The following is a 9319-nucleotide window of genomic DNA, read 5'->3' on the forward strand; positions in this document are numbered from 1 at the left end:
CTGAATCCTGTGGGCGGCCCCTGCCCAGACCGTGGTGCTGTCCCCACTCCACCCCTTCCCTCATTCTCCTCCCTCCGAGGCCCCCTGTGCTCCACCCTCACTCCCATTTGGCCACTTCCCACCCCTGCTCTTTGGCTGAGGCCTGCTGGTCGCTCGCTCCTCTCCTCCCCCCAGGCCTCCTCGCACCACTCCACCCCCGACCCCAAGGGCGGCCTGCGGCCCCCACCTCTCTGCCCCCTCCTGAGACCCGCCCTGCCCATCACCCACCCTCTCTGCCCCTCCTGAGACCTACCCTGTCCACCTCTTTCTTTGATCATCTGTTGTTATTCCTTGAAACATCAAGGATGGAATAAAAAGCGAGTTTACTCCAGGGTGAGGAAAGAAAGGAGCCATCAACCCCCTGGCAAAGCTCAGTGCCCCAGAGAAAACCTGCCCCCTGCTATCGCAATCACTGATGTACTGGGGATATGACGGGAAAGGGACTGTCTGAATGATCGAGGCAGGAAATGGACAAAAATCTACAGCAACATCATTAACCACAAACACACTCTCCTCGTGCTCCAGCCAGAAGGGAAAGGAGCAGGAATTATTTCAGTTCAGCCATGGACACACTTACACAAGGGCACAGCAGTGTGTGTGTTGTGGAAGCTGGTCTGAGGAAACAACTGGAATTGATCACTCACTGAGAACAGAACTAGAGTGCAGTGAAGGCTACATATCAAGCAAGTAATTGTGGCCGAGTGGTTAAGGCGATGGACTAGAAATCCATTGGGGTCTCCCTGCGCAGGTTCAAATCCTGCCAACTATGCAGGAAGTTGTGGTTCTTTAGTTTCAATGGAGCTGGGTCTTGTCTCACTCTTCAGTTATGTCTACATGAAAGAATAATGTGGCTTAAGTTAAAGTGTTTTAATTGAACAGCTGTTGCATGTCCACCCTATTCCCCTGTGTCACCAGAGCACATCCATGCTAGCATCTCTTGGATTGCCACAGAGAGCAGTGCACTGTGGGTAGCTATCCCACTGTGCAACTGGCTGCAGGGTGCTTTGGGAAGGGTTTGCAATGCCTCACAGGCTGGTACAGCATCACCTGATGCAGGTTTCTATCCCATTGTTCCATGGGCATCCTACTAGATTGCCAGCTGCTTTTCAACTGCAATGTGTGTGATAGGGTAGAGAGCGTGTGTGTGGGGGGGAGAGACAGTGTGTGCGTTGCGGAAGAGTGAGTGTGTCGCACACTGTCTCTAAGTTCAGACAGCTGCTGGAAGCAACCAGTCCTGAGGCAGGGGACAGCCCTGACATTAGCCCCCCTTCTCTCCCTGGCTCAGGTCAGCACAGCACTCTCTGTCTCACACACACATGTACACACTGCTGCCTGCTTAGCTCTGTGTCAGGGGTGCTGGAACAGGGGGTTTAGAGGGCCATGGTCCCACCACTCTTTACTGGCTGTTAGGACAAATGATGGGGGCGGGGAAGGGTGCAGTCTTGGGGAAGAGGCGTCTGTGGGTGTGGCCTCGGGGGGAGAGGTGGTGTGAGTGGGGGTCCTTAGGGAAGGGGTGCCATGGGGGTGCAACAGTTCGGACAATGGTGCCCCCCCCCACTGTAAGGAAGCTTCTGCCGCCCCTGCTCTGTGTTGGCAGAGCGGGAGAGAGCAGCATCCACGGCAGTGATTTGCTCCCTGGGGCTCTGGCAGGGGGGCTCGGAAGGTGATTTAAAGGGCCCGGGGCTCCAGCCGCTGCAGGGAGCCCTGGGCCCTTTAAATCACCATCCTGGGGAAGCCGGGCCAGGCTGGCACAGCGTACCGGCTTTTGCCAGTACCCCATACCGGAACATACCGGCTTACTTTCACCTCTGGAAGGTCCTCACGTGGATCAATAACTCGTTAAAAGATAGGAAAGAAAGGGTAGGAATAAATGGTCAGTTTTCAGGACGGAAACAGGTAACTAGTGGTGTCTGTACTGGGGCCAGTACTAGTCAACATATTCATAAATGACCTAAATAGTGAGCTGATAGAATTTGCAGATGATCCAAAACTACCGGCTTGCTTCCTAGAACGAACGCTCCTTGAGTGGGGTGATCCACAGGGAGTAGCTCAAACCTCCAAAGTGCCTGGCCAGGGGCAGGACATTAGCACAGCAAGGGAGGGGTGTGGCAGTGACATCACAAAGCCTTTTGCAGGACCTCAGACTATTGGTCAAAGGTGGTGGGGAGGTGGTGACATCACAGAGAGATGCTGACATCAGCCAGGCAGGACAGGGGCGAGGGGCCAGGGAAACCTCAGAGACCCCCGTGGCTTTGCTTCAGCAAGTCTCCTTCTCCAGGTCTCTCTTTGAGGACTGAAAGAGTATTTGGGTTCATGGACGTGAGCGCCAGGAGGAACCTCTTTTGAGTTTTCTCCTTCCCTTTTAGTGATTTTACTAGAAAACAGCCGTCCCTGTTTAGAAGGTAAGAGCCTCCTCGAGGTTTGAAACCTGTTCAGTCTGATCCATCAGGTGACAGTTGAATTCTAGGCATGGAAAACACGAGCTTAAGGAGGCAGAATTTTATTCTGCAACTGGCATGTTGTCCCTCAGAATCACTGGGGACATTAGGGTATGTCCTTTTTGTTTTACTTTTTCCTCCATCCATCCCTCTCTCCTTTCTCTTTGTCTCTTGCTTCTTTTGTCCTTTCACCAGTTCTCCTCCCAACACCAAGAGAGGGTGTGTGTGTGTGTGTGTGTGTGTGTTGCAGGGGAGTTCTCGGCAGCTCCCACTCTGGGAGGTCCACCCAAAAATGTGGGGCTGAAATAGTGCTCGGGCAGTGATCCCCACCGGTGACCTGGGCCATCCTTTGGGCTCTCTGGTGAGAACCCTCAGCCCCCCGTCCTCAGTCTCTACCCTGATTGGCTGAGCAGGGGGTTATTGACAGGGAGGAGACTCAGGTCCTTGTTGTTCTCTTTTAAGACCAAGGAAATAAGTCATAACCAGTTCTATGTTTGATTAATTTTGCTGCTTCTCTGCATTAATTGTCTCTGAGCAGTTCATGATTCTCTCTAACATTGCAGTTCTCCTCAAATACTTGCTGAAACTGTGCACTGCTGTTGGTCTGGATGTCATGTGAGAGAACTTTAATGAGGTCATTCAGTGTGTGAAATTCAAGATCTGATGGTTAATTTGAAAACCAGGTTTCATAGTCAGGGAAAGGCAGGAGGGAGGAAGAGTCCCAGGCTGGAGCCCAGCACCTCTCCTCCTCTGGGCACCTAGAGCAGAGGCGGCTGGTGCTGACAGCTCCAAGGGAAGGCTTAAAAGCCACAGAGCAACTGAAGTCAGGGCTAGACGAGGGCAGGACCATGCCTATGTGTGGCCTTCAGACAGGCACAAAAACACCCAGCCAGGCTGTTCCCTGCCATGCCAAAACCCCACTGAAGGTCACCAGCATGCAGGGCAGCTGCTGATGCTCTGTGGCCAACATCAGAAGATGGTAGGAAAGCAGGGCCAGCCCCATGGTGGGGCCTCTGACTGGTCCCACTCACGGTGCTCACTTTTGCAGTGGGGCAGGAGATTTTACCCCAAGAGGCTTTTCCTGGGCGGGTGAGAAGCAGAGAAACACCCAGGCTCCGAAGACGCTATGTAGCAAGTACCTTCCAGCACAGGGACAGGCGCACACTTGGAAGAGGGAAACTGCTCCACACACTAGCCCGGGCAGCCACCCATTTTCTTTGGCAAGTCAGGAATGGCAAAGGCGAGACTGGAAGCACCTGGGGCTCATGCCCCAGCCTTTGTGACGCCCACCCCCCAACTCCTTCCCGGGGCTCTCGCTGAAGCCAGAGCAGTGGCCTGAGCAGCCATGGAGAGTTTCCAGCCTTGAAAGGAGCAGGACGTTCAGCACAACAGTAAAACTGCAGAAAAACAACCACCAAGGGACTCAAACCCTCAGTTTTCTGATTCATACTCAGCTGTCTTATCCATTAGGCCATATATTAACATAAAAAAAAAAAGCTCCTCCAAGCACTTCTTTGGAAAAGATGAACATTGTGTTTCTCAGGTCATCTGCTGAGGGGGGCCGAGACTCTCTGGGCACAAGGAGTCGAGTTCCCAGCGACACGTGAGACTTAATTCTCTGGGGCCAGGTGCAGGGTTTTGACAGAGAGTCTCAGGCATGGGGGATTGGGGTGCAGCGGATGGACCGGCTGTCTAGGTGTGGAGATTTAGACGCACTGAGGCACAGGAGGGAGGAGGAGGAGGAATCCTGCTGACAGGCAGTGGCTGTGCGGAAAAGAGGAGGGGTTCTGGGGACTTTTTTTGCCTCTCTTTTGCCTGCCTGCTCGCTCTTGTGCTGAACGGTGAAGCTGATCTCAACAAGCCCAGGTAGCTCAGTTGGTAGAGCATCAGGTTCTTAATCTGAGGGTCCAGGGTTCAAGTCCCTGTCTGGGTGCTCAGCTTTTAAGTTACCTTGTGTGCCAGGAGCCAAATGATTCCTGGTGCTGCCCACCAGCCACATGTGGATTCGCAGAAGCTGTGGCCATTTCCTGGAAAGGTTCCTTTCCTCAGGAATCAGGAGAGAGGCCACATCCACAGGAGCAGGCCTAGAACACGCAGTCCCTGGCTGGCAGGAAGTGCTGTGGGGCCAGGTGCTGAGAAAGCCCAGAGGGGGAGCAGCAGAGATGGGGGGAAGAGAGACAGAGAAGCAATGAGGACAGAGCACAAGTGTACAGGGGGCATCTGGTCTGGCTATTTTGGGGAACTTTCCTGGTTTATACATGACACTGGTGCAATTGGCTGGAGAAAGGATCTGAGTCCCCACCCCCTTACCCAGAGGCTGCCTGACCCCAAGGACGCTCTTTCTACTCTCCTGTGCAGCAGAGACCTCGTAACCCCAACAAGGCTGGGTCCAGGAATCCTGGGGGGTTTGATGACCCCCAATCTTGTCATGATCACTTGAACAGGGCTACAGTGTCTCCACTCTGGGCACTTCCCTGACCCACTCCTCTCTGCACGTGCTTCAAGCAAACACCATTTATTACCCAGCAATCAATGTAAAACATAAGGAAAGATGGGAAAGGAAAACACGTCACCCTGTTCTGTGGCGCAGGGAGATCACAGCCAGCGTCTCTGGAGGGTCAGGGCAGGTCACAGTCTCTCCCTCACATGTCCCAGGCCTCCTCCCCAGGCCCTGGCTGTGCTGCAGGGACACCACGGGCTGGACACGTGCTCTGGCAGTGGCCACGTGCTCTAGGTGACAGGCCCCTTGTTTCCAGTGTCAGCCCCCATGTAGGGGATATGATCCCCCCACCCCCAAAAGTCTGGCCTGCAAGATCTCTTGACCGGTGGCATCTCCTTGCACTGGGCCTTCTGCCCAGGGTCCCCCTCACTCTCCCACGCTGCTCACTGCACCCACCTCCAGCCCCAGTGCTGCTGCGGCTCTGCCTCCATCTCCCTGGGCTGCTCCTCTGGCTCCGCTTGCTGCAGCTCTTCTCCCAGCACAGATCTGCTCCCTGGGCAGCTTCTACAGCTCGTGCTGCGGCTCGGCTCCCAGCACAGATCTGCTCTGGTTCTCCCCGGCTGGTGCAGCTCTGCTCCCCGGCTCTTCTCGGGCTCCTGCTCTCTCCTTAGCTCTGCCCCACTCTGGCCCGGGCAGTTCCAGCTCCCACGGAGGATGGGACCCCCTGGCCTGGTGACTCCCTCATTACACTGCCTGGCCTGTCAGTCCAGCTAACATGGAGCTTTGGCCTCTCCCCATTGCCCCTGGGGACTGTCAGTCTCAGGGTCCTGATTTCCCATTGGCCCTTCCCCCTTCTATTGGTGCTGGGAACTAGCCAACCAAACCTCCCCCCAAACACACACTAAGTTTTAAGGGGCCAACAGTCCCTTACACAAGCCAGCCCCATGAGGGTCACTGGTGTGCAGAGAAGGAACTATGAGCTGGTCCCATGGTGTAAGGGGCAGCACTCTGGACTCTGAATCCTGTAATCTGAGTTCAAATCTCAGTGAGACCTTGTGATGAAGTCCTGGAGCTCCCAATGCTTACCTTTCCTGTCTCCAGCTGTGCAAGAGCCAGTCTCCACCCTCCAGCTGGGTGACTCACCCACTGGAGCCAGGTCTTGGGTTGTGATGGCCACAATGGGTTGGGGATCTAGAACGTGTTACCCTGATGCCTGTGGTTTGACCAGGTGGTTGGGATTCTTGCTGCCTCACATCAGGCCCACAAGTTTGGCCATTTCACTTGCAGTGACACGTTACCTCTTGTCCACATGGCATTTAAAGGAAGGAGGGCCAGGACCAGGCTTGCTAGGCAGGAGGGAGGCAGAGGCTGGAGCCCAGCACCTCTCCTCCTCTGGGCACCTAGAGCAGAGGCAGCTGGTGCTGACAGCTCCAAGGGAAGGCTTAAAAGCTACAGAGCAACTGAGGGCAGGGCCAGAGGAGGGGAGAACCATGCCTATGTGTGGCCAGCAGATGGCCACAAAGACACCCAGCCAGCCTGCTCCCTGCCCAGGGGCGGCTCCAGGCCCCAGCACGCCAAGCGCGTGCTTGGGGCGGAAAGCCACTGCGGGCGCAATGCTGGTAGCTGCAAGGGCAGCAGGCAGAGTTGCCTTCTGCGGCTTGCCTGCAGAGGGTCTGCTGGTCCTGCGACTTGGTAAGCGGCCGAAGGCAGCCTGCCTGCTGTGCTTGGGGCGGCAAAATGCCTAGAGCCGCCCCTGTCCCTGCCTTGCCAAACCCCCACTGAAGATGTGCTTAATCCACTCAGTGTGGGGAGAGGATGTGTGGTTGGGGGGAGGAAAAGCCTTGGGCTGCACTGGGGGAGTGCAGAGCAAGGGTGACACCCTAAAAAGCTGCAGCAAAGGGATGGGCAGGTGGGGTGCATGGATAGAAGAGGCAGGCATGACTGCGGAAGGTCCGCCGGAGCCGCCTGCCGGCAAAAGGCCGCCCCAAGTGCGCGCTTGGTTGGCTGGGGTCTGGAGCCGGCCCTGAGTGCCAGGGCCAGTCTTGATAGTCAGGGCTAGGCAGGATGGAGGAAGAGTCACAGGCTGGAGCCCAACACACCTCTCCTCCTCTGGGCACCTAGAGCAGAGGCGGCTGGTGCTGACAGCTGCAAGGGAAGGCGTAAAAGCTACAGAGCAACTGAGGGCAGGGCCAGAGGAGGAGAGGACCATGGCCAGCAGATGGCCACAAAGACACCCGGCCAGCCTGCTCCCTGCCCAGGGGCGGCAAAGGGATAGACAGGTGGGGTGCATGAATAGAAGAGGCAGCAAGCCTAAAATCTAAAAGGGGAGTGTGGGGTCTAGTGGTCAGAGCAGAGGAGGGGGTTGGTGGTCAGAATTCCTGGGTTCTATCTCCAGCCCTGGGAGGGGAGTGGGGGCCAGTGGTTAGAGTGTATGTCAGGGGGAGAGCAAATATTGGGACAGTCCCGATAAAATCAGGACGTCTGGTCACCCTACGTCAGGCTTCAAGTTGAGAATCATTTCCCCTTCCCGCTCTGTGGGAGGGGAGACTTCCCACTCTGTGCGACTGCACATGGCTAAGCAAAGAGAACAAACCCCCAATCCCCCCTGTGCTTTGGGAGCCAGGTTTGTGGTGGGAATTCTGTAGTTCAGATGACTTCACACCTGGGCATTGTGATTCTTTACCAGTTTCTCTGGCATTGGGGAAGTTTTGTGCTCACAGCTGTGATAGCCGAGTGGTTAAGGCGTTAGAGTCGAAATCCAATAGGGTTTCCCTGCGCAGGTTCAAATCCTGATCACAGCAAGGCCTGTGTTTTAGCCAGTCCCTCACCCGGGCAATACTTCTGTCCAACCCCCTGAGACACTCTCAATTCTCTCCCCACCCCAAGTAAATGCTGTTCTGCTCCTTTCATAGAGATCCCTGGGACACCACCTCACAGTGTGTCCCTGAGGGGTCAGGCAAACTCTCAGCACCTAAAGCCTCTGCCACTCACCTGGTACCCCATAGATGAGCCATAGCCCTGGTTCTGCTCCTCTCTCTAGGGTGCGAAAGGAGCTGAGTCAGCAAATCCATAGGAACTACGGGGCTGCAGAACCAACAGAGAAAAAATAGGTGCTCATGTTGGAAAATCATAGTGCTAATGAAGCCTTTTTGTATTAGGTCTGAGTGAATCAAAGTTATGCTATGCTTGTCCAAACTGTGTTGGAAAGCTTACAGAACTCATTAGACTGAAGGCCGTGTATTTACCTATGTCAGCTATTTTGCTTATCAGTTTTATTTGGCTCCCCAGTATATGCAGCTGTGTTCCCATGAATGTTTCCAAAGTATATAGCACAAAGGGTCGACGGGTGTATCTTGTTTCCCCTTCAGAATGACAAATGTATCCTCAACAGCTGTATGTCTCTTGTAGCCCCCACAAAATGATATATGTATCCTGCATACCCAATTATCCCCTAACAGATACATGTACAGGTTCTACAGGTCAACCAAATGACGTAGACGAACGTAGGCTAAGTTGTTTGTTACTGATTATAAAAGGGGACCGTCCGGGCTTGTGGGGTGTGTCTCTTTCTCTGGCACTAGCCGAGAGGAACACCCGCTCAGCTGACCGATCAATAAAGGGTGTGGTACTTGTCTTCCTGTTCTCCGTGCCTCCTTGGTGTAATTAGGTAAGCTCCAGGGGGAAACAAGCCCTTTTGGCTAACAAATGTCGACCACAGCAGGACTTCTCTCCCTGTAGGGGGCGCGACTGGCGGCCGAGGACGGCTCAGGAGAGTGGCCACCTTGAGCTATTGGTTTGCTCGAGCTCCGGGTCGCCGCAATCGGCCGGGACGGCTACGCCCCCTCTATAGAGAACTCCAAACGACACGGAGGCAAGACAGTACCAGAAGAGGGGAGTCCACCTGCCAGACGTGGCCACTCCGGGCGTGGTAAGTGCGTTACCTCCTGGGTTTTGAGGATTAACACCCCCGAAGTGCGGGTTGGACCTTGGGCCCCTAACAGGTTTTTGGTTAAGATACCTAGGTACAGCCATGGCTAATGAATAATTCCATTAACTCCACGAGTCCGTGGGCCGTGCTGAACAATTACTGGGACTTAGAGCAGCCCCAGGGCTGGCTTTTCTTTTTGGTAGGGGTACTTTTGTTTCTTGTTCTACTGGTATGCTGGAAGCCAAAACTGTAACCGGGTCTAGGAGCGTGTGAACCCATCTTCTCTCCCCCCCCTTCTTTTCCTTGTGGGCTACTGACAGTCTGATCATCTCACTGGACGCAATCAGAGCAAGCCGACGCCCTCTCCTAGAGACTAGCCGACGCTCTTTGCTGAAGGGAGGTGTGGGAGAGTCGTGGTCATCCTTGTTAGTCTCTCCTGTGTGAGTGCCCTGTAGGGAGAGATCCTTAGTTTAT

At 54.8% G+C, this 9319-nt stretch overlaps 3 non-coding genes across 3 annotated transcripts; all 3 read left to right on the forward strand.

Annotated features, from left to right (window-relative positions):
• Nucleotides 1–726: 726 nt before the first annotated feature.
• Nucleotides 727–808, forward strand: TRNAS-AGA. Its single transcript has one exon. It is a non-coding gene; the product is annotated as a tRNA-Ser (tRNA).
• Nucleotides 809–4337: 3529 nt separating this feature from the next.
• On the forward strand, nucleotides 4338–4410 carry TRNAK-CUU. The gene has a single exon. It is a non-coding gene; the product is annotated as a tRNA-Lys (tRNA).
• Nucleotides 4411–7636: 3226 nt separating this feature from the next.
• Nucleotides 7637–7718, forward strand: TRNAS-CGA. Its single transcript has one exon. It is a non-coding gene; the product is annotated as a tRNA-Ser (tRNA).
• Nucleotides 7719–9319: the final 1601 nt, after the last annotated feature.

This window comes from Mauremys reevesii, unplaced genomic scaffold (genome assembly GCF_016161935.1).
Source record: "Mauremys reevesii isolate NIE-2019 unplaced genomic scaffold, ASM1616193v1 Contig71, whole genome shotgun sequence".
Classification (NCBI taxonomy): Eukaryota; Metazoa; Chordata; order Testudines; family Geoemydidae; genus Mauremys; species Mauremys reevesii.